The sequence below is a fragment of the Vipera ursinii genome (assembly GCF_947247035.1).
Source record: "Vipera ursinii genome assembly, chromosome: Z".
Taxonomy (NCBI): Eukaryota; Metazoa; Chordata; class Lepidosauria; order Squamata; family Viperidae; genus Vipera; species Vipera ursinii.
Genome location: NC_139517.1, coordinates 59,800,554 through 59,826,849, shown reverse-complemented (window position 1 = coordinate 59,826,849; position 26,296 = coordinate 59,800,554).

Genomic DNA, 26,296 nt, shown 5'->3' with positions numbered 1-26,296 from the left:
AGTTTTTCCTAACAAATGCAAGATATAGCATGGGCAATCTGCAAGGAAACATCAGATCTGCAAAAGTCATGGTTTTTTTGTCTTCGGGGAGGCAGGGGAACAGGAATATGTGTTTGTTTTGCGAATTTGAGCTCTATCTGCAATGGGCACTTTTCATGCTATAAGCAGTTTTTCCTAACAAATGCGGGATATAGCATGGGCTATCTCCGCAAGGAAACTTCAAATCTGCAAAAGTCATGGTTTTTTCATCTTCGGGGAGGCAGGGGAACAGGAATATGTGTTTGTTTTGCGAATTTGAGCTCTATCTGCATTGGGCACTTTTCATGCTATAAGCAGTTTTTCCTAACAAATGCAAGATATAACATGGGCTATCTCTGCAAGGAGACATCAGATCTGCAAAACTCATGGTTTTTTGGTGTTCAGTCAGCCGGGGGAACATGAATACGTGTTTGTTTTTCGAATTTGAGCTCTTTCTGCAATGGGCACTTTTCATGCTCTAAGCAGTTTTTCCTAACAAATGCAAGATATAGCATGGGCTCTCTCCGCAAGGAAACATCATATCTGCAAAACTCATGGTTCTTTGGTGTTCAGTGAGCCGGGGGAACATGAATACGTGTTTGTTTTTCGAATTTGAGCTCTTTCTGCAATGGGCACTTTTCATACTATAAGCAGTTTTTCCTAACAAATGCAAGATATAGCATGGGCTATCTCTGCAAGGAAACTTCAGATCTGCAAAAGTCATGGTTTTTTTGTCTTCGGGGAGGCAGGGGAACAGGAATATGTGTTTGTTTTTCGAATTTGAGCTCTTTCTGCAATGGGCACTTTTCATGCTCTAAGCAGTTTTTCCTAACAAATGCAAGATATAGCATGGGCAATCTCCGCAAGGAAACATCAGATCTGCAAACGTCATGGTTTTTTTTGTCTTCGGGGAGGCAGGGGAACAGGAATATGTGTTTGTTTTGCGAATTTGAGCTCTTTCTGCAATGGGCACTTTTCATGCTATAAGCAGTTTTTCCTAACAAATGCAAGATATAACATGGGCTCTCTCCGCAAGGAAACATCAGATCTCCAAAACTCATGGTTTTTTTGTGTTCAGTGAGCCGGGGGAACATGAATACGTGTTTGTTTTTCGAATTTGAGCTCTTTCTGCAATGGGCACTTTTCATGCTCTAAGCAGTTTTTCCTAACAAATGCAAGATATAGCATGGGCTATCTCCGCAAGGAAACTTCACATCTGCAAAAGTCATGGTTTTTTGGTCTTTGGGGAGGAAGGGGAACAGGAATATGTGTTTGTTTTGCGAATTTGAGCTCTATCTGCATTGGGCACTTTTCATGCTCTAAGCAGTTTTTCCTAACAAATGCAAGATATAACATGGGCTATCTCCGCAAGGAAACTTCACATCTGCAAAAGTCATGGTTTTTTGGTCTTTGGGGAGGCAGGGGAACAGGAATATGTGTTTGTTTTTCGAATTTGAGCTCTTTCTGCAATGGACACTTTTCATACTATAAGCAGTTTTTCCTAACAAATGCAAGATATAGCATGGTCTATCTCCGCAAGGAAACTTCAGATCTGCAAAAGTCATGGTTTTTTCATCTTCGGGGAGGCAGGGGAACAGGAATATGTGTTTGTTTTGCGAATTTGAGCTCTATCTGCATTGGGCACTTTTCATGCTATAAGCAGTTTTTCCTAACAAATGCAAGATATAACATGGTCTATCTCCGGAAGGAGACATCAGATCTGCAAAACTCATGGTTTTTTGGTGTTCAGTCAGCCGGGGGAACATGAATACGTGTTTGTTTTTCGAATTTGAGCTCTTTCTGCTATGGGCACTTTTCATGCTCTAAGCAGTTTTTCCTAACAAATGCAAGATATAGCATGGGATATCTCCGCAAGGAAACTTCAGATCTGCAAAAGTCATGTTTTTTTGGTGTTCAGTCAGCCGGGGGAACATGAATACGTGTTTGTTTTTCGAATTTGAGCTCTTTCTGCAATGGGCACTTTTCATGCTCTAAGCAGTTTTTCCTAACAAATGCAAGATATAGCATGGGATATCTCCGCAAGGAAACTTCAGATCTGCAAAAGTCATGGTTTTTTTGTCTTCGGGGAGGCAGGGGAACATGAATATGTGTTTGTTTTGCGAATTTGAGCTCTATCTGCAATGGGCACTTTTCATGCAATAAGCAGTTTTTACTAACAAATGCAAGATATAACATGGGCTCTCTCCGCAAGGAAACATCAGATCTGCAAAACCCATGGTTTTTTTGTGTTCAGTGAGCCGGGGGAACATGAATATGTGTTTGTTTTTCGAATTTGAGCTCTATCTGCAATGGGCACTTTTCATGCTCTAAGCAGTTTTTCCTAACAAATGCAAGATATAGCATGGGCTATCTCCGCAAGGAAACTTCAGATGTGCAAAAGTCATGGCTTTTTCATCTTCGGGGAGGCAGGGGAACAGGAATATGTGTCTGTTTTGCGAATTTGAGCTCTATCTGCATTGGGCACTTTTCATGCTATAAGCAGTTTTTCCTAACAAATGCAAGATATAACATGGGCTATCTCCGCAAGGAAACTTCACATCTGCAAAAGTCATGGTTTTTTGGTCTTTGGGGAGGCAGGGGAACAGGAATATGTGTTTGTTTTTCGAATTTGAGCTCTTTCTGCAATGGGCACTTTTCATACTATAAGCAGTTTTTCCTAACAAATGCGGGATATAGCATGGGCTATCTCCGCAAGGAAACTTCAGATCTGCAAAAGTCATGGTTTTTTCATCTTCGGGGAGGCAGTGGAACAGGAATATGTGTTTGTTTTTCGAATTTGAGCTCTATCTGCATTGGGCACTTTTCATGCTATAAGCCGTTTTTCCTAACAAATGCAAGATATAACATGGGCTATCTCCGCAAGGAGACATCAGATCTGCAAAACTCATGGTTTTTTGGTGTTCAGTCAGCCGGGGGAACATGAATACGTGTTTGTTTTTCGAATTTGAGCTCTTTCTGCAATGGGCACTTTTCATGCTCTAAGCAGTTTTTCCTAACAAATGCAAGATATAGCATGGACTATCTCCCCAAGGAAACTTCAGATGTGCAAAAGTCATGGTTTTTTAGTCTTCGGGGAGGCAGGGGAATAGGAATATGTGTTTGTTTTTCGAATTTGAGCTCTTTCTGCAATGGGCACTTTTCATACTATAAGCAGTTTTTCCTAACAAATGCAAGATATAGCATGGGATATCTCCGCAAGGAAACATCAGATCTGCAAAACTCATGGTTTTTTGGTGTTCAGTGAGCCGGGGGAACATGAATACGTGTTTGTTTTTCGAATTTGAGCTCTTTCTGCAATGGGCACTTTTCATGCTCTAAGCAGTTTTTCCAAACAAATGCAAGATATAGCATGGGCTATCTCCGCAAGGAAACTTCAGATGTGCAAAAGTCATGGTTTTTTCATCTTCGGGGAGGCAGGGGAACAGGAATATGTGTTTGTTTTGCGAATTTGAGCTCTATCTGCATTGGGCACTTTTCATGCTAAAAGCAGTTTTTCCTAACAAATGCAAGATATAACATGGGCTATCTCCGCAAGGAAACTGCATATCTGCAAAAGTCATGGTTTTTTGGTCTTTGGGGAGGCAGGGGAACAGGAATATGTGTTTGTTTTTCGAATTTGAGCTCTTTCTGCATTGGGCACTTTTCATACTATAAGCGGTTTTTCCTAACAAATGCGGGATATAGCATGGGCTCTCTCCGCAAGGAAACATCAGATCTGCAAAACTCATGGTTTTTTGGTGTTCAGTGAGCCGGGGGAACATGAATACGTGTTTGTTTTTCGAATTTGAGCTCTTTCTGCAATGGGCACTTTTCATGCTCTAAGCAGTTTTTCCTAACAAATGCAAGATATAGCATGGGCTATCTCCGCAAGGAAACTTCACATCTGCAAAAGTCATGGTTTTTTGGTCTTTGGGGAGGAAGGGGAACAGGAATATGTGTTTGTTTTGCGAATTTGAGCTCTATCTGCATTGGGCACTTTTCATGCTCTAAGCAGTTTTTCCTAACAAATGCAAGATATAACATGGGCTATCTCCGCAAGGAAACTTCACATCTGCAAAAGTCATGGTTTTTTGGTCTTTGGGGAGGCAGGGGAACAGGAATATGTGTTTGTTTTGCGAATTTGAGCTCTATCTGCATTGGGCACTTTTCATGCTATAAGCAGTTTTTCCTAACAAATGCAAGATATAACATGGTCTATCTCCGGAAGGAGACATCAGATCTGCAAAACTCATGGTTTTTTGGTGTTCAGTCAGCCGGGGGAACATGAATACGTGTTTGTTTTTCGAATTTGAGCTCTTTCTGCTATGGGCACTTTTCATTCTCTAAGCAGTTTTTCCTAACAAATGCAAGATATAGCATGGGATATCTCCGCAAGGAAACTTCAGATCTGCAAAAGTCATGGTTTTTTGGTGTTCAGTCAGCCGGGGGAACATGAATACGTGTTTGTTTTTCGAATTTGAGCTCTTTCTGCAATGGGCACTTTTCATGCTCTAAGCAGTTTTTCCAAACAAATGCAAGATATAGCATGGGCTATCTCCGCAAGGAAACTTCAGATGTGCAAAAGTCATGGTTTTTTCATCTTCGGGGAGGCAGGGGAACAGGAATATGTGTTTGTTTTGCGAATTTGAGCTCTATCTGCATTGGGCACTTTTCATGCTAAAAGCAGTTTTTCCTAACAAATGCAAGATATAACATGGGCTATCTCCGCAAGGAAACTGCATATCTGCAAAAGTCATGGTTTTTTGGTCTTTGGGGAGGCAGGGGAACAGGAATATGTGTTTGTTTTTCGAATTTGAGCTCTTTCTGCATTGGGCACTTTTCATACTATAAGCGGTTTTTCCTAACAAATGCGGGATATAGCATGGGCTCTCTCCGCAAGGAAACATCAGATCTGCAAAACTCATGGTTTTTTGGTGTTCAGTGAGCCGGGGGAACATGAATACGTGTTTGTTTTTCGAATTTGAGCTCTTTCTGCAATGGGCACTTTTCATGCTCTAAGCAGTTTTTCCTAACAAATGCAAGATATAGCATGGGCTATCTCCGCAAGGAAACTTCACATCTGCAAAAGTCATGGTTTTTTGGTCTTTGGGGAGGAAGGGGAACAGGAATATGTGTTTGTTTTGCGAATTTGAGCTCTATCTGCATTGGGCACTTTTCATGCTCTAAGCAGTTTTTCCTAACAAATGCAAGATATAACATGGGCTATCTCCGCAAGGAAACTTCACATCTGCAAAAGTCATGGTTTTTTGGTCTTTGGGGAGGCAGGGGAACAGGAATATGTGTTTGTTTTTCGAATTTGAGCTCTTTCTGCAATGGACACTTTTCATACTATAAGCAGTTTTTCCTAACAAATGCGGGATATAGCATGGTCTATCTCCGCAAGGAAACTTCAGATCTGCAAAAGTCATGGTTTTTTCATCTTCGGGGAGGCAGGGGAACAGGAATATGTGTTTGTTTTGCGAATTTGAGCTCTATCTGCATTGGGCACTTTTCATGCTATAAGCAGTTTTTCCTAACAAATGCAAGATATAACATGGTCTATCTCCGGAAGGAGACATCAGATCTGCAAAACTCATGGTTTTTTGGTGTTCAGTCAGCCGGGGGAACATGAATACGTGTTTGTTTTTCGAATTTGAGCTCTTTCTGCTATGGGCACTTTTCATTCTCTAAGCAGTTTTTCCTAACAAATGCAAGATATAGCATGGGATATCTCCGCAAGGAAACTTCAGATCTGCAAAAGTCATGGTTTTTTGGTGTTCAGTCAGCCGGGGGAACATGAATACGTTTTGTTTTTCGAATTTGAGCTCTTTCTGCAATGGGCACTTTTCATGCTCTAAGCAGTTTTTCCTAACAAATGCAAGATATAGCATGGACTATCTCCGCAAGGAAACTTCAGATGTGCAAAAGTCATGGTTTTTTAGTCTTCGGGGAGGCAGGGGAATAGGAATATGTGTTTGTTTTTCGAATTTGAGCTCTTTCTGCAATGGGCACTTTTCATACTATAAGCAGTTTTTCCTAACAAATGCAAGATATTGCATGGGCAATCTGCAAGGAAACATCAGATCTGCAAAAGTCATGGTTTTTTTGTCTTCGGGGAGGCAGGGGAACAGGAATATGTGTTTGTTTTGCGAATTTGAGCTCTATCTGCAATGGGCACTTTTCATGCTATAAGCAGTTTTTCCTAACAAATGCGGGATATAGCATGGGCTATCTCCGCAAGGAAACTTCAAATCTGCAAAAGTCATGGTTTTTTCATCTTCGGGGAGGCAGGGGAACAGGAATATGTGTTTGTTTTGCGAATTTGAGCTCTATCTGCATTGGGCACTTTTCATGCTCTAAGCAGTTTTTCCTAACAAATGCAAGATATAGCATGGGCTATCTCCGCAAGGAAACTTCAGATGTGCAAAAGTCATGGTTTTTTCATCTTCGGGGAGGCAGGGGAACAGGAATATGTGTTTGTTTTTCGAATTTGAGCTCTTTCTGCAATGGGCACTTTTCATACTATAAGCAGTTTTTCCTAACAAATGCAAGATATAGCATGGGCAATCTGCAAGGAAACATCAGATCTGCGAAAGTCATGGTTTTTTTGTCTTCGGGGAGGCAGGGGAACAGGAATATGTGTTTGTTTTGCGAATTTGAGCTCTATCTGCAATGGGCACTTTTCATGCTATAAGCAGTTTTTCCTAACAAATGCGGGATATAGCATGGGCTATCTCCGCAAGGAAACTTCAAATCTGCAAAAGTCATGGTTTTTTCATCTTCGGGGAGGCAGGGGAACAGGAATATGTGTTTGTTTTGCGAATTTGAGCTCTATCTGCATTGGGCACTTTTCATGCTATAAGCAGTTTTTCCTAACAAATGCAAGATATAACATGGGCTATCTCTGCAAGGAAACTCCAGATCTGCAAAAGTCATGGTTTTTTTTGTCTTCGGGGAGGCAGGGGAACAGGAATATGTGTTTGTTTTTCGAATTTGAGCTCTTTCTGCAATGGGCACTTTTCATGCTCTAAGCAGTTTTTCCTAACAAATGCAAGATATAGCATGGGCTATCTCCGCAAGGAAACTTCAGATGTGCAAAAGTCATGGCTTTTTCATCTTTGGGGAGGCAGGGGAACAAGAATATGTGTTTGTTTTGCGAATTTGAGCTCTATCTGCATTGGGCACTTTTCATGCTCTAAGCAGTTTTTCCTAACAAATGCAAGATATAACATGGGCTATCTCCGCAAGGAAACTTCACATCTGCAAAAGTCATGGTTTTTTGGTCTTTGGGGAGGCAGGGGAACAGGAATATGTGTTTGTTTTTCGAATTTGAGCTCTTTCTGCAATGGGCACTTTTCATGCTCTAAGCAGTTTTTCCTAACAAATGCAAGATATAGCATGGACTATCTCCGCAAGGAAACTTCAGATGTGCAAAAGTCATGGTTTTTTAGTCTTCGGGGAGGCAGGGGAATAGGAATATGTGTTTGTTTTTCGAATTTGAGCTCTTTCTGCAATGGGCACTTTTCATACTATAAGCAGTTTTTCCTAACAAATGCGGGATATAGCATGGGCTCTCTCCGCAAGGAAACATCAGATCTGCAAAACTCATGGTTTTTTGGTGTTCAGTGAGCCGGGGGAACATGAATACGTGTTTGTTTTTCGAATTTGAGCTCTTTCTGCAATGGGCACTTTTCATGCTCTAAGCAGTTTTTCCTAACAAATGCAAGATATAGCATGGGCTATCTTCACATGGAAACTTCAGATGTACAAAAGTCATGGTTTTTTGTCTTCGGGGAGGCAGGGGAACAGGAATATGTGTTTGTTTTTCGAATTTGAGCTCTATCTGCAATGGGCACTTTTCATGCTATAAGCAGTTTTTCCTAACAAATGCAAGATATAGCATGGACTATCTCCGCAAGGAAACTTCAGATGTGCAAAAGTCATGGTTTTTTAGTCTTCGGGGAGGCAGGGGAATAGGAATATGTGTTTGTTTTTCGAATTTGAGCTCTTTCTGCAATGGGCACTTTTCATACTATAAGCAGTTTTTCCTAACAAATGCAAGATATAGCATGGGATATCTCCGCAAGGAAACATCAGATCTGCAAAACTCATGGTTTTTTGGTGTTCAGTGAGCCGGGGGAACATGAATACGTGTTTGTTTTTCGAATTTGAGCTCTTTCTGCAATGGGCACTTTTCATGCTCTAAGCAGTTTTTCCAAACAAATGCAAGATATAGCATGGGCTATCTCCGCAAGGAAACTTCAGATGTGCAAAAGTCATGGTTTTTTCATCTTCGGGGAGGCAGGGGAACAGGAATATGTGTTTGTTTTGCGAATTTGAGCTCTATCTGCATTGGGCACTTTTCATGCTAAAAGCAGTTTTTCCTAACAAATGCAAGATATAACATGGGCTATCTCCGCAAGGAAACTGCATATCTGCAAAAGTCATGGTTTTTTGGTCTTTGGGGAGGCAGGGGAACAGGAATATGTGTTTGTTTTTCGAATTTGAGCTCTTTCTGCATTGGGCACTTTTCATACTATAAGCGGTTTTTCCTAACAAATGCGGGATATAGCATGGGCTCTCTCCGCAAGGAAACATCAGATCTGCAAAACTCATGGTTTTTTGGTGTTCAGTGAGCCGGGGGAACATGAATACGTGTTTGTTTTTCGAATTTGAGCTCTTTCTGCAATGGGCACTTTTCATGCTCTAAGCAGTTTTTCCTAACAAATGCAAGATATAGCATGGGCTATCTCCGCAAGGAAACTTCACATCTGCAAAAGTCATGGTTTTTTGGTCTTTGGGGAGGAAGGGGAACAGGAATATGTGTTTGTTTTGCGAATTTGAGCTCTATCTGCATTGGGCACTTTTCATGCTATAAGCAGTTTTTCCTAACAAATGCAAGATATAACATGGGCTATCTCTGCAAGGAGACATCAGATCTGCAAAACTCATGGTTTTTTGGTGTTCAGTCAGCCGGGGGAACATGAATACGTGTTTGTTTTTCGAATTTGAGCTCTTTCTGCAATGGGCACTTTTCATGCTCTAAGCAGTTTTTCCTAACAAATGCAAGATATAGCATGGGCTCTCTCCGCAAGGAAACATCATATCTGCAAAACTCATGGTTCTTTGGTGTTCAGTGAGCCGGGGGAACATGAATACGTGTTTGTTTTTCGAATTTGAGCTCTTTCTGCAATGGGCACTTTTCATACTATAAGCAGTTTTTCCTAACAAATGCAAGATATAGCATGGGCTATCTCCGCAAGGAAACTTCAGATGTGCAAAAGTCATGGCTTTTTCATCTTCGGGGAGGCAGGGGAACAAGAATATGTGTTTGTTTTGCGAATTTGAGCTCTATCTGCATTGGGCACTTTTCATGCTCTAAGCAGTTTTTCCTAACAAATGCAAGATATAACATGGGCTATCTCCGCAAGGAAACTTGACATCTGCAAAAGTCATGGTTTTTTGGTCTTTGGGGAGGCAGGGGAACAGGAATATGTGTTTGTTTTTCGAATTTGAGCTCTTTCTGCAATGGGCACTTTTCATACTATAAGCAGTTTTTCCTAACAAATGCGGGATATAGCATGGGCTATCTCCGCAAGGAAACTTCAGATCTGCAAAAGTCATGGTTTTTTCATCTTCGGGGAGGCAGGGGAACAGGAATATGTGTTTGTTTTGCGAATTTGAGCTCTATCTGCATTGGGCACTTTTCATGCTATAAGCCGTTTTTCCAAACAAATGCAAGATATAACATGGGCTATCTCTGCAAGGAGACATCAGATCTGCAAAACTCATGGTTTTTTGGTGTTCAGTCAGCCGGGGGAACATGAATACGTGTTTGTTTTTCGAATTTGAGCTCTTTCTGCAATGGGCACTTTTCATGCTCTAAGCAGTTTTTCCTAACAAATGCGGGATATAGCATGGGCTCTCTCCGCAAGGAAACATCAGATCTGCAAAACTCATGGTTTTTTGGTGTTCAGTGAGCCGGGGGAACATGAATACGTGTTTGTTTTTCGAATTTGAGCTCTTTCTGCAATGGGCACTTTTCATGCTCTAAGCAGTTTTTCCTAACAAATGCAAGATATAGCATGGGCTATCTCCGCAAGGAAACTTCAGATGTGCAAAAGTCATGGTTTTTTCATCTTCGGGGAGGCAGGGGAACAGGAATATGTGTTTGTTTTGCGAATTTGAGCTCTTTCTGCAATGGGCACTTTTCATACTATAAGCAGTTTTTCCTAACAAATGCGGGATATAGCATGGGCTATCTCCGCAAGGAAACTTCAGATCTGCAAAAGTCATGGTTTTTTCATCTTCGGGGAGGCAGGGGAACAGGAATATGTGTTTGTTTTGCGAATTTGAGCTCTATCTGCGTTGGGCACTTTTCATGCTATCAGCAGTTTTTCCTAACAAATGCAAGATATAACATGGGCTATCTCCGGAAGGAAACTTCAAATCTGCAAAAGTCATGGTTTTTTCATCTTCGGGGAGGCAGGGGAACAGGAATATGTGTTTGTTTTGCGAATTTGAGCTCTATCTGCATTGGGCACTTTTCATGCTATAAGCAGTTTTTCCTAACAAATGCAAGATATAACATGGGCTATCTCTGCAAGGAGACATCAGATCTGCAAAACTCATGGTTTTTTGGTGTTCAGTCAGCCGGGGGAACATGAATACGTGTTTGTTTTTCGAATTTGAGCTCTTTCTGCAATGGGCACTTTTCATGCTCTAAGCAGTTTTTCCTAACAAATGCAAGATATAGCATGGGATATCTCCGCAAGGAAACTTCAGATCTGCAAAAGTCATGGATTTTTGGTGTTCAGTCAGCTGGGGGAACATGAATACGTGTTTGTTTTTCGAATTTGAGCTCTTTCTGCAATGGGCACTTTTCATGCTCTAAGCAGTTTTTCCTAACAAATGCAAGATATAGCATGGGCTATCTCCGCAAGGAAACTTCAGATGTGCAAAAGTCATGGTTTTTTCATCTTCGGGGAGGCAGGGGAACAGGAATATGTGTTTGTTTTTCGAATTTGAGCTCTTTCTGCAATGGGCACTTTTCATACTATAAGCAGTTTTTCCTAACAAATGCAAGATATAGCATGGGCAATCTGCAAGGAAACATCAGATCTGCAAAAGTCATGGTTTTTTTGTCTTCGGGGAGGCAGGGGAACAGGAATATGTGTTTGTTTTGCGAATTTGAGCTCTATCTGCAATGGGCACTTTTCATGCTATAAGCAGTTTTTCCTAACAAATGCGGGATATAGCATGGGCTATCTCCGCAAGGAAACTTCAAATCTGCAAAAGTCATGGTTTTTTCATCTTCGGGGAGGCAGGGGAACAGGAATATGTGTTTGTTTTGCGAATTTGAGCTCTATCTGCATTGGGCACTTTTCATGCTATAAGCAGTTTTTCCTAACAAATGCAAGATATAACATGGGCTATCTCTGCAAGGAGACATCAGATCTGCAAAACTCATGGTTTTTTGGTGTTCAGTCAGCCGGGGGAACATGAATACGTGTTTGTTTTTCGAATTTGAGCTCTTTCTGCAATGGGCACTTTTCATGCTCTAAGCAGTTTTTCCTAACAAATGCAAGATATAGCATGGGCTCTCTCCGCAAGGAAACATCATATCTGCAAAACTCATGGTTCTTTGGTGTTCAGTGAGCCGGGGGAACATGAATACGTGTTTGTTTTTCGAATTTGAGCTCTTTCTGCAATGGGCACTTTTCATACTATAAGCAGTTTTTCCTAACAAATGCAAGATATAGCATGGGCTATCTCTGCAAGGAAACTTCAGATCTGCAAAAGTCATGGTTTTTTTGTCTTCGGGGAGGCAGGGGAACAGGAATATGTGTTTGTTTTTCGAATTTGAGCTCTTTCTGCAATGGGCACTTTTCATGCTCTAAGCAGTTTTTCCTAACAAATGCAAGATATAGCATGGGCAATCTCCGCAAGGAAACATCAGATCTGCAAACGTCATGGTTTTTTTTGTCTTCGGGGAGGCAGGGGAACAGGAATATGTGTTTGTTTTGCGAATTTGAGCTCTTTCTGCAATGGGCACTTTTCATGCTATAAGCAGTTTTTCCTAACAAATGCAAGATATAACATGGGCTCTCTCCGCAAGGAAACATCAGATCTCCAAAACTCATGGTTTTTTTGTGTTCAGTGAGCCGGGGGAACATGAATACGTGTTTGTTTTTCGAATTTGAGCTCTTTCTGCAATGGGCACTTTTCATGCTCTAAGCAGTTTTTCCTAACAAATGCAAGATATAGCATGGGCTATCTCCGCAAGGAAACTTCACATCTGCAAAAGTCATGGTTTTTTGGTCTTTGGGGAGGAAGGGGAACAGGAATATGTGTTTGTTTTGCGAATTTGAGCTCTATCTGCATTGGGCACTTTTCATGCTCTAAGCAGTTTTTCCTAACAAATGCAAGATATAACATGGGCTATCTCCGCAAGGAAACTTCACATCTGCAAAAGTCATGGTTTTTTGGTCTTTGGGGAGGCAGGGGAACAGGAATATGTGTTTGTTTTTCGAATTTGAGCTCTTTCTGCAATGGACACTTTTCATACTATAAGCAGTTTTTCCTAACAAATGCAAGATATAGCATGGTCTATCTCCGCAAGGAAACTTCAGATCTGCAAAAGTCATGGTTTTTTCATCTTCGGGGAGGCAGGGGAACAGGAATATGTGTTTGTTTTGCGAATTTGAGCTCTATCTGCATTGGGCACTTTTCATGCTATAAGCAGTTTTTCCTAACAAATGCAAGATATAACATGGTCTATCTCCGGAAGGAGACATCAGATCTGCAAAACTCATGGTTTTTTGGTGTTCAGTCAGCCGGGGGAACATGAATACGTGTTTGTTTTTCGAATTTGAGCTCTTTCTGCTATGGGCACTTTTCATGCTCTAAGCAGTTTTTCCTAACAAATGCAAGATATAGCATGGGATATCTCCGCAAGGAAACTTCAGATCTGCAAAAGTCATGTTTTTTTGGTGTTCAGTCAGCCGGGGGAACATGAATACGTGTTTGTTTTTCGAATTTGAGCTCTTTCTGCAATGGGCACTTTTCATGCTCTAAGCAGTTTTTCCTAACAAATGCAAGATATAGCATGGGATATCTCCGCAAGGAAACTTCAGATCTGCAAAAGTCATGGTTTTTTTGTCTTCGGGGAGGCAGGGGAACATGAATATGTGTTTGTTTTGCGAATTTGAGCTCTATCTGCAATGGGCACTTTTCATGCAATAAGCAGTTTTTACTAACAAATGCAAGATATAACATGGGCTCTCTCCGCAAGGAAACATCAGATCTGCAAAACCCATGGTTTTTTTGTGTTCAGTGAGCCGGGGGAACATGAATATGTGTTTGTTTTTCGAATTTGAGCTCTATCTGCAATGGGCACTTTTCATGCTCTAAGCAGTTTTTCCTAACAAATGCAAGATATAGCATGGGCTATCTCCGCAAGGAAACTTCAGATGTGCAAAAGTCATGGCTTTTTCATCTTCGGGGAGGCAGGGGAACAGGAATATGTGTCTGTTTTGCGAATTTGAGCTCTATCTGCATTGGGCACTTTTCATGCTATAAGCAGTTTTTCCTAACAAATGCAAGATATAACATGGGCTATCTCCGCAAGGAAACTTCACATCTGCAAAAGTCATGGTTTTTTGGTCTTTGGGGAGGCAGGGGAACAGGAATATGTGTTTGTTTTTCGAATTTGAGCTCTTTCTGCAATGGGCACTTTTCATACTATAAGCAGTTTTTCCTAACAAATGCGGGATATAGCATGGGCTATCTCCGCAAGGAAACTTCAGATCTGCAAAAGTCATGGTTTTTTCATCTTCGGGGAGGCAGTGGAACAGGAATATGTGTTTGTTTTTCGAATTTGAGCTCTATCTGCATTGGGCACTTTTCATGCTATAAGCCGTTTTTCCTAACAAATGCAAGATATAACATGGGCTATCTCCGCAAGGAGACATCAGATCTGCAAAACTCATGGTTTTTTGGTGTTCAGTCAGCCGGGGGAACATGAATACGTGTTTGTTTTTCGAATTTGAGCTCTTTCTGCAATGGGCACTTTTCATGCTCTAAGCAGTTTTTCCTAACAAATGCAAGATATAGCATGGACTATCTCCCCAAGGAAACTTCAGATGTGCAAAAGTCATGGTTTTTTAGTCTTCGGGGAGGCAGGGGAATAGGAATATGTGTTTGTTTTTCGAATTTGAGCTCTTTCTGCAATGGGCACTTTTCATACTATAAGCAGTTTTTCCTAACAAATGCAAGATATAGCATGGGATATCTCCGCAAGGAAACATCAGATCTGCAAAACTCATGGTTTTTTGGTGTTCAGTGAGCCGGGGGAACATGAATACGTGTTTGTTTTTCGAATTTGAGCTCTTTCTGCAATGGGCACTTTTCATGCTCTAAGCAGTTTTTCCAAACAAATGCAAGATATAGCATGGGCTATCTCCGCAAGGAAACTTCAGATGTGCAAAAGTCATGGTTTTTTCATCTTCGGGGAGGCAGGGGAACAGGAATATGTGTTTGTTTTGCGAATTTGAGCTCTATCTGCATTGGGCACTTTTCATGCTAAAAGCAGTTTTTCCTAACAAATGCAAGATATAACATGGGCTATCTCCGCAAGGAAACTGCATATCTGCAAAAGTCATGGTTTTTTGGTCTTTGGGGAGGCAGGGGAACAGGAATATGTGTTTGTTTTTCGAATTTGAGCTCTTTCTGCATTGGGCACTTTTCATACTATAAGCGGTTTTTCCTAACAAATGCGGGATATAGCATGGGCTCTCTCCGCAAGGAAACATCAGATCTGCAAAACTCATGGTTTTTTGGTGTTCAGTGAGCCGGGGGAACATGAATACGTGTTTGTTTTTCGAATTTGAGCTCTTTCTGCAATGGGCACTTTTCATGCTCTAAGCAGTTTTTCCTAACAAATGCAAGATATAGCATGGGCTATCTCCGCAAGGAAACTTCACATCTGCAAAAGTCATGGTTTTTTGGTCTTTGGGGAGGAAGGGGAACAGGAATATGTGTTTGTTTTGCGAATTTGAGCTCTATCTGCATTGGGCACTTTTCATGCTCTAAGCAGTTTTTCCTAACAAATGCAAGATATAACATGGGCTATCTCCGCAAGGAAACTTCACATCTGCAAAAGTCATGGTTTTTTGGTCTTTGGGGAGGCAGGGGAACAGGAATATGTGTTTGTTTTGCGAATTTGAGCTCTATCTGCATTGGGCACTTTTCATGCTATAAGCAGTTTTTCCTAACAAATGCAAGATATAACATGGTCTATCTCCGGAAGGAGACATCAGATCTGCAAAACTCATGGTTTTTTGGTGTTCAGTCAGCCGGGGGAACATGAATACGTGTTTGTTTTTCGAATTTGAGCTCTTTCTGCTATGGGCACTTTTCATTCTCTAAGCAGTTTTTCCTAACAAATGCAAGATATAGCATGGGATATCTCCGCAAGGAAACTTCAGATCTGCAAAAGTCATGGTTTTTTGGTGTTCAGTCAGCCGGGGGAACATGAATACGTGTTTGTTTTTCGAATTTGAGCTCTTTCTGCAATGGGCACTTTTCATGCTCTAAGCAGTTTTTCCAAACAAATGCAAGATATAGCATGGGCTATCTCCGCAAGGAAACTTCAGATGTGCAAAAGTCATGGTTTTTTCATCTTCGGGGAGGCAGGGGAACAGGAATATGTGTTTGTTTTGCGAATTTGAGCTCTATCTGCATTGGGCACTTTTCATGCTAAAAGCAGTTTTTCCTAACAAATGCAAGATATAACATGGGCTATCTCCGCAAGGAAACTGCATATCTGCAAAAGTCATGGTTTTTTGGTCTTTGGGGAGGCAGGGGAACAGGAATATGTGTTTGTTTTTCGAATTTGAGCTCTTTCTGCATTGGGCACTTTTCATACTATAAGCGGTTTTTCCTAACAAATGCGGGATATAGCATGGGCTCTCTCCGCAAGGAAACATCAGATCTGCAAAACTCATGGTTTTTTGGTGTTCAGTGAGCCGGGGGAACATGAATACGTGTTTGTTTTTCGAATTTGAGCTCTTTCTGCAATGGGCACTTTTCATGCTCTAAGCAGTTTTTCCTAACAAATGCAAGATATAGCATGGGCTATCTCCGCAAGGAAACTTCACATCTGCAAAAGTCATGGTTTTTTGGTCTTTGGGGAGGAAGGGGAACAGGAATATGTGTTTGTTTTGCGAATTTGAGCTCTATCTGCATTGGGCACTTTTCATGCTCTAAGCAGTTTTTCCTAACAAATGCAAGATATAACATGGGCTATCTCCGCAAGGAAACTTCACATCTGCAAAAGTCATGGTTTTTTGGTCTTTGGGGAGGCAGGGGAACAGGAATATGTGTTTGTTTTTCGAATTTGAGCTCTTTCTGCAATGGACACTTTTCATACTATAAGCAGTTTTTCCTAACAAATGCGGGATATAGCATGGTCTATCTCCGCAAGGAAACTTCAGATCTGCAAAAGTCATGGTTTTTTCATCTTCGGGGAGGCAGGGGAACAGGAATATGTGTTTGTTTTGCGAATTTGAGCTCTATCTGCATTGGGCACTTTTCATGCTATAAGCAGTTTTTCCTAACAAATGCAAGATATAACATGGTCTATCTCCGGAAGGAGACATCAGATCTGCAAAACTCATGGTTTTTTGGTGTTCAGTCAGCCGGGGGAACATGAATACGTGTTTGTTTTTCGAATTTGAGCTCTTTCTGCTATGGGCACTTTTCATTCTCTAAGCAGTTTTTCCTAACAAATGCAAGATATAGCATGGGATATCTCCGCAAGGAAACTTCAGATCTGCAAAAGTCATGGTTTTTTGGTGTTCAGTCAGCCGGGGGAACATGAATACGTGTTTGTTTTTCGAATTTGAGCTCTTTCTGCAATGGGCACTTTTCATGCTCTAAGCAGTTTTTCCTAACAAATGCAAGATATAGCATGGACTATCTCCGCAAGGAAACTTCAGATGTGCAAAAGTCATGGTTTTTTAGTCTTCGGGGAGGCAGGGGAATAGGAATATGTGTTTGTTTTTCGAATTTGAGCTCTTTCTGCAATGGGCACTTTTCATACTATAAGCAGTTTTTCCTAACAAATGCAAGATATTGCATGGGCAATCTGCAAGGAAACATCAGATCTGCAAAAGTCATGGTTTTTTTGTCTTCGGGGAGGCAGGGGAACAGGAATATGTGTTTGTTTTGCGAATTTGAGCTCTATCTGCAATGGGCACTTTTCATGCTATAAGCAGTTTTTCCTAACAAATGCGGGATATAGCATGGGCTATCTCCGCAAGGAAACTTCAAATCTGCAAAAGTCATGGTTTTTTCATCTTCGGGGAGGCAGGGGAACAGGAATATGTGTTTGTTTTGCGAATTTGAGCTCTATCTGCATTGGGCACTTTTCATGCTCTAAGCAGTTTTTCCTAACAAATGCAAGATATAGCATGGGCTATCTCCGCAAGGAAACTTCAGATGTGCAAAAGTCATGGTTTTTTCATCTTCGGGGAGGCAGGGGAACAGGAATATGTGTTTGTTTTTCGAATTTGAGCTCTTTCTGCAATGGGCACTTTTCATACTATAAGCAGTTTTTCCTAACAAATGCAAGATATAGCATGGGCAATCTGCAAGGAAACATCAGATCTGCGAAAGTCATGGTTTTTTTGTCTTCGGGGAGGCAGGGGAACAGGAATATGTGTTTGTTTTGCGAATTTGAGCTCTATCTGCAATGGGCACTTTTCATGCTATAAGCAGTTTTTCCTAACAAATGCGGGATATAGCATGGGCTATCTCCGCAAGGAAACTTCAAATCTGCAAAAGTCATGGTTTTTTCATCTTCGGGGAGGCAGGGGAACAGGAATATGTGTTTGTTTTGCGAATTTGAGCTCTATCTGCATTGGGCACTTTTCATGCTATAAGCAGTTTTTCCTAACAAATGCAAGATATAACATGGGCTATCTCTGCAAGGAAACTCCAGATCTGCAAAAGTCATGGTTTTTTTTGTCTTCGGGGAGGCAGGGGAACAGGAATATGTGTTTGTTTTTCGAATTTGAGCTCTTTCTGCAATGGGCACTTTTCATGCTCTAAGCAGTTTTTCCTAACAAATGCAAGATATAGCATGGGCTATCTCCGCAAGGAAACTTCAGATGTGCAAAAGTCATGGCTTTTTCATCTTTGGGGAGGCAGGGGAACAAGAATATGTGTTTGTTTTGCGAATTTGAGCTCTATCTGCATTGGGCACTTTTCATGCTCTAAGCAGTTTTTCCTAACAAATGCAAGATATAACATGGGCTATCTCCGCAAGGAAACTTCACATCTGCAAAAGTCATGGTTTTTTGGTCTTTGGGGAGGCAGGGGAACAGGAATATGTGTTTGTTTTTCGAATTTGAGCTCTTTCTGCAATGGGCACTTTTCATGCTCTAAGCAGTTTTTCCTAACAAATGCAAGATATAGCATGGACTATCTCCGCAAGGAAACTTCAGATGTGCAAAAGTCATGGTTTTTTAGTCTTCGGGGAGGCAGGGGAATAGGAATATGTGTTTGTTTTTCGAATTTGAGCTCTTTCTGCAATGGGCACTTTTCATACTATAAGCAGTTTTTCCTAACAAATGCGGGATATAGCATGGGCTCTCTCCGCAAGGAAACATCAGATCTGCAAAACTCATGGTTTTTTGGTGTTCAGTGAGCCGGGGGAACATGAATACGTGTTTGTTTTTCGAATTTGAGCTCTTTCTGCAATGGGCACTTTTCATGCTCTAAGCAGTTTTTCCTAACAAATGCAAGATATAGCATGGACTATCTCCGCAAGGAAACTTCAGATGTGCAAAAGTCATGGTTTTTTAGTCTTCGGGGAGGCAGGGGAATAGGAATATGTGTTTGTTTTTCGAATTTGAGCTCTTTCTGCAATGGGCACTTTTCATACTATAAGCAGTTTTTCCTAACAAATGCAAGATATAGCATGGGATATCTCCGCAAGGAAACATCAGATCTGCAAAACTCATGGTTTTTTGGTGTTCAGTGAGCCGGGGGAACATGAATACGTGTTTGTTTTTCGAATTTGAGCTCTTTCTGCAATGGGCACTTTTCATGCTCTAAGCAGTTTTTCCAAACAAATGCAAGATATAGCATGGGCTATCTCCGCAAGGAAACTTCAGATGTGCAAAAGTCATGGTTTTTTCATCTTCGGGGAGGCAGGGGAACAGGAATATGTGTTTGTTTTGCGAATTTGAGCTCTATCTGCATTGGGCACTTTTCATGCTAAAAGCAGTTTTTCCTAACAAATGCAAGATATAACATGGGCTATCTCCGCAAGGAAACTGCATATCTGCAAAAGTCATGGTTTTTTGGTCTTTGGGGAGGCAGGGGAACAGGAATATGTGTTTGTTTTTCGAATTTGAGCTCTTTCTGCATTGGGCACTTTTCATACTATAAGCGGTTTTTCCTAACAAATGCGGGATATAGCATGGGCTCTCTCCGCAAGGAAACATCAGATCTGCAAAACTCATGGTTTTTTGGTGTTCAGTGAGCCGGGGGAACATGAATACGTGTTTGTTTTTCGAATTTGAGCTCTTTCTGCAATGGGCACTTTTCATGCTCTAAGCAGTTTTTCCTAACAAATGCAAGATATAGCATGGGCTATCTCCGCAAGGAAACTTCACATCTGCAAAAGTCATGGTTTTTTGGTCTTTGGGGAGGAAGGGGAACAGGAATATGTGTTTGTTTTGCGAATTTGAGCTCTATCTGCATTGGGCACTTTTCATGCTCTAAGCAGTTTTTCCTAACAAATGCAAGATATAACATGGGCTATCTCCTCAAGGAAACTTCACATCTGCAAAAGTCATGGTTTTTTGGTCTTTGGGGAGGCAGGGGAACATGAATATGTGTTTGTTTTTCGAATTTGAGCTCTTTCTGCAATGGACACTTTTCATACTATAAGCAGTTTTTCCTAACAAATGCGGGATATAGCATGGTCTATCTCCGCAAGGAAACTTCAGATCTGCAAAAGTCATGGTTTTTTCATCTTCGGGGAGGCAGGGGAACAGGAATATGTGTTTGTTTTGCGAATTTGAGCTCTATCTGCATTGGGCACTTTTCATGCTATAAGCAGTTTTTCCTAACAAATGCAAGATATAACATGGTCTATCTCCGGAAGGAGACATCAGATCTGCAAAACTCATGGTTTTTTGGTGTTCAGTCAGCCGGGGGAACATGAATACGTGTTTGTTTTTCGAATTTGAGCTCTTTCTGCTATGGGCACTTTTCATTCTCTAAGCAGTTTTTCCTAACAAATGCAAGATATAGCATGGGATATCTCCGCAAGGAAACTTCAGATCTGCAAAAGTCATGGTTTTTTGGTGTTCAGTCAGCCGGGGGAACATGAATACGTGTTTGTTTTTCGAATTTGAGCTCTTTCTGCAATGGGCACTTTTCATGCTCTAAGCAGTTTTTCCTAACAAATGCAAGATATAGCATGGACTATCTCCGCAAGGAAACTTCAGATGTGCAAAAGTCATGGTTTTTTAGTCTTCGGGGAGGCAGGGGAATAGGAATATGTGTTTGTTTTTCGAATTTGAGCTCTTTCTGCAATGGGCACTTTTCATACTATAAGCAGTTTTTCCTAACAAATGCAAGATATTGCATGGGCAATCTGCAAGGAAACATCAGATCTGCAAAAGTCATGGTTTTTTTGTCTTCGGGGAGGCAGGGGAACAGGAATATGTGTTTGTTTTGCGAATTTGAGCTCTATCTGCAATGGGCACTTTTCATGCTATAAGCAGTTTTTCCTAACAAATGCGGGATATAGCATGGGCTATCTCCGCAAGGAAACTTCAAATCTGCAAAAGTCATGGTTTTTTCATCTTCGGGGAGGCAGGGGAACAGGAATATGTGTTTGTTTTGCGAATTTGAGCTCTATCTGCATTGGGCACTTTTCATGCTCTAAGCAGTTTTTCCTAACAAATGCAAGATATAGCATGGGCTATCTCCGCAAGGAAACTTCAGATGTGCAAAAGTCATGGTTTTTTCATCTTCGGGGAGGCAGGGGAACAGGAATATGTGTTTGTTTTTCGAATTTGAGCTCTTTCTGCAATGGGCACTTTTCATACTATAAGCAGTTTTTCCTAACAAATGCAAGATATAGCATGGGCAATCTGCAAGGAAACATCAGATCTGCAAAAGTCATGGTTTTTTTGTCTTCGGGGAGGCAGGGGAACAGGAATATGTGTTTGTTTTGCGAATTTGAGCTCTATCTGCAATGGGCACTTTTCATGCTATAAGCAGTTTTTCCTATCAAATGCGGGATATAGCATGGGCTATCTCCGCAAGGAAACTTCAAATCTGCAAAAGTCATGGTTTTTTCATCTTCGGGGAGGCAGGGGAACAGGAATATGTGTTTGTTTTGCGAATTTGAGCTCTATCTGCATTGGGCACTTTTCATGCTATAAGCAGTTTTTCCTAACAAATGCAAGATATAACATGGGCTATCTCTGCAAGGAAACTCCAGATCTGCAAAAGTCATGGTTTTTTTGTCTTCGGGGAGGCAGGGGAACAGGAATATGTGTTTGTTTTTCGAATTTGAGCTCTTTCTGCAATGGGCACTTTTCATGCTCTAAGCAGTTTTTCCTAACAAATGCAAGATATAGCATGGGCTATCTCCCCAAGGAAACTTCAGATGTGCAAAAGTCATGGCTTTTTCATCTTTGGGGAGGCAGGGGAACAAGAATATGTGTTTGTTTTGCGAATTTGAGCTCTATCTGCATTGGGCACTTTTCATGCTCTAAGCAGTTTTTCCTAACAAATGCAAGATATAGCATGGACTATCTCCGCAAGGAAACTTCAGATGTGCAAAAGTCATGGTTTTTTAGTCTTCGGGGAGGCAGGGGAATAGGAATATGTGTTTGTTTTTCGAATTTGAGCTCTTTCTGCAATGGGCACTTTTCATACTATAAGCAGTTTTTCCTAACAAATGCGGGATATAGCATGGGCTCTCTCCGCAAGGAAACATCAGATCTGCAAAACTCATGGTTTTTTGGTGTTCAGTGAGCCGGGGGAACATGAATACGTGTTTGTTTTTCGAATTTGAGCTCTTTCTGCAATGGGCACTTTTCATGCTCTAAGCAGTTTTTCCTAACAAATGCAAGATATAGCATGGGCTATCTTCACATGGAAACTTCAGATGTGCAAAAGTCATGGTTTTTTGTCTTCGGGGAGGCAGGGGAACAGGAATATGTGTTTGTTTTTCGAATTTGAGCTCTATCTGCAATGGGCACTTTTCATGCTATAAGCAGTTTTTCCTAACAAATGCAAGATATAACATGGGCTCTCTCCGCAAGGAAACATCAGATCTGCAAAAGTCATGGTTTTTTGGTGTTCAGTCAGCCGGGGGAACATGAATACGTGTTTGTTTTTCGAATTTGAGCTCTTTTTGCTATGGGCACTTTTCATGCTCTAAGCAGTTTTTCCTAACAAATGCAAGATATAGCATGGGATATCTCCGCAAGGAAACTTCAGATCTGCAAAAGTCATGGTTTTTTGGTGTTCAGTCAGCCGGGGGAACATGAATACGTGTTTGTTTTTCGAATTTGAGCTCTTTCTGCAATGGGCACTTTTCATGCTCTAAGCAGTTTTTCCTAACAAATGCAAGATATAGCATGGGCTATCTCCGCAAGGAAACTTCAGATGTGCAAAAGTCATGGTTTTTTCATCTTCGGGGAGGCAGGGGAACAGGAATATGTGTTTGTTTTTCGAATTTGAGCTCTTTCTGCAATGGGCACTTTTCATACTATAAGCAGTTTTTCCTAACAAATGCAAGATATAGCATGGGCAATCTCTGCAAGGAAACATCAGATCTGCAAAAGTCATGGTTTTTTTGTCTTCGGGGAGGCAGGGGAACAGGAATATGTGTTTGTTTTGCGAATTTGAGCTCTTTCTGCAATGGGCACTTTTCATGCTCTAAGCAGTTTTTCCTAACAAATGCAAGATATAGCATGGGCAATCTCCGCAAGGAAACTTCAGATCTGCAAAAGTCATTTTTTTTTTGTGTTCGGGGAGGCAGGGGAACATGAATACATGTTTGTTTTTCGAATTTGAGCTCTTTCTGCAATGGGCACTTTTCATGCTATAAGCAGTTTTTCCTAACAAATGCAAGATATAGCATGGGCTATCTCTGCAAGGAAACTTCAGATCTGCAAAAGTCATGGTTTTTTTGTCTTCGGGGAGGCAGGGGAACAGGAATATGTGTTTGTTTTTCGAATTTGAGCTCTATCTGCAATGGGCACTTTTCATGCTATAAGCAGTTTTTCCTAACAAATGCAAGATATAACATGGGCTCTCTCCGCAAGGAAACATCAGATCTGCAAAACTCATGGTTTTTTGGTGTTCAGTGAGCCGGGGGAACATGAATACGTGTTTGTTTTTCGAATTTGAGCTCTTTCTGCAATGGGCACTTTTCATGCTCTAAGCAGTTTTTCCTAACAAATGCAAGATATAGCATGGGCAATCTCCGCAAGGAAACTTCAGATCTGCAAAAGTCATTTTTTTTTTGTGTTCGGGGAGGCAGGGGAACATGAATACATGTTTGTTTTTCGAATTTGAGCTCTTTCTGCAATGGGCACTTTTCATGCTATAAGCAGTTTTTCCTAACAAATGCAAGATATAGCATGGGCTATCTCCGCAAGGAAACTTCACATCTGCAAAAGTCATGGTTTTTTGGTCTTTGGGGAGGCAGGGGAACAGGAATATGTGTTTGTTTTTCGAATTTGAGCTCTTTCTGCAATGGGCACTTTTCATACTATAAGCAGTTTTTCCTAACAAATGTGGGATATAGCATGGGCTATCTCCGCAAGGAAACTTCAGATCTGCAAAAGTCATGGTTTTTTCATCTTCGGGGAGGAAGGGGAACAGGAATATGTGTTTGTTTTGCGAATTTGAGCTCTATCTGCATTGGGCACTTTTCATGCTATCAGCAGTTTTTCCTAACAAATGCAAGATATAACGTGGGCTATCTCCGGAAGGAGACATCAGATCTGCAAAACTCATGGTTTTTTGGTGTTCAGTCAGCCGGGGGAACATGAATACATGTTTGTTTTTCGAATTTGAGCTCTTTCTGCTATGGGCACTTTTCATGCTCTAAGCAGTTTTTCCTAACAAATGCAAGATATAGCATGGGATATCTCAGCAAGGAAACTTCAGATCTGCAAAAGTCATGGTTTTTTGGTGTTCAGTCAGCCGGGGGAACATGAATACGTGTTTGTTTTTCGAATTTGAGCTCTTTCTGCAATGGGCACTTTTCATGCTCTAAGCAGTTTTTCCTAACAAATGCAAGATATAGCATGGGCTATCTCCGCAAGGAAACTTCAGATGTGCAAAAGTCATGGTTTTTTCATCTTCGGGGAGGCAGGGGAACAGGAATATGTGTTTGTTTTGCGAATTTGAGCTCTTTCTGCAATGGGCACTTTTCATACTATAAGCAGTTTTTCCTAACAAATGCAAGATATAGCATGGGCAATCTCTGCAAGGAAACATCAGATCTGCAAAAGTCATGGTTTTTTTGTCTTCGGGGAGGCAGGGGAACAGGAATATGTGTTTGTTTTGCGAATTTGAGCTCTTTCTGCAATGGGCACTTTTCATGCTCTAAGCAGTTTTTCCTAACAAATGCAAGATATAGCATGGGCAATCTCCGCAAGGAAACTTCAGATCTGCAAATGTCATTTTTTTTTGTGTTCGGGGAGGCAGGGGAACATGAATACGTGTTTGTTTTTCGAATTTGAGCTCTTTCTGCAATGGGCACTTTTCATGCTCTAAGCAGTTTTTCCTAACAAATGCAAGATATAGCATGGGCTCTCTCCGCAAGGAAACATCATATCTGCAAAACTCATGGTTCTTTGGTGTTCAGTGAGCCGGGGGAACATGAATACGTGTTTGTTTTTCGAATTTGAGCTCTTTCTGCAATGGGCACTTTTCATACTATAAGCAGTTTTTCCTAACAAATGCAAGATATAGCATGGGCTATCTCTGCAAGGAAACTTCAGATCTGCAAAAGTCATGGTTTTTTTTGTCTTCGGGGAGGCAGGGGAACAGGAATATGTGTTTGTTTTTCGAATTTGAGCTCTATCTGCAATGGGCACTTTTCATGCTATAAGCAGTTTTTCCTAACAAATGCAAGATATAACATGGGCTATCTCCGCAAGGAAACTTCATATCTACAAAAGTCATGGTTTTTTGGTCTTTGGGGAGGCAGGGGAACAGGAATATGTGTTTGTTTTTCGAATTTGAGCTCTTTCTGCAATGGGCACTTTTCATACTATAAGCAGTTTTTCCTAACAAATGCAAGATGGGCAATCTCCGCAAGGAAACATCAGATCTGCAAAAGTCATGGTTTTTTTGGTCTTTGGGGAGGCAAAAGTCATGGTTTTTTCATCTTCGGGGAGGCAGGGGAACAGGAATATGTGTTTGTTTTGCGAATTTGAGCTCTATCTGCAATGGGCACTTTTCATGCTATAAGCAGTTTTTCCTAACAAATGCAAGATATAGTATGGGCAATCTGCAAGGAAACATCAGATCTGCAAAAGTCATGGTTTTTTTGTCTTCGGGGAGGCAGGGGAACAGGAATATGTGTTTGTTTTGCGAATTTGAGCTCTATCTGCAATGGGCACTTTTCATGCTATAAGCAGTTTTTCCTAACAAATGCGGGATATAGCATGGGCTATCTCTGCAAGGAAACTTCAAATCTGCAAAAGTCATGGTTTTTTCATCTTCGGGGAGGCAGGGGAACAGGAATATGTGTTTGTTTTGCGAATTTGAGCTCTATCTGCATTGGGCACTTTTCATGCTATAAGCAGTTTTTCCTAACAAATGCAAGATATAACATGGGCTATCTCTGCAAGGAAACTTCAGATCTGCAAAAGTCATGGTTTTTTTGTCTTCGGGGAGGCAGGGGAACAGGAATATGTGTTTGTTTTTCGAATTTGAGCTCTTTCTGCAATGGGCACTTTTCATGCTCTAAGCAGTTTTTCCTAACAAATGCAAGATATAACATGGTCTATCTCCGGAAGGAGACATCAGATCTGCAAAACTCATGGTTTTTTGGTGTTCAGTCAGCCGGGGGAACATGAATACGTGTTTGTTTTTCGAATTTGAGCTCTTTCTGCTATGGGCACTTTTCATGCTCTAAGCAGTTTTTCCTAACAAATGCAAGATATAGCATGGGATATCTCCGCAAGGAAACTTCAGATCTGCAAAAGTCATGGTTTTT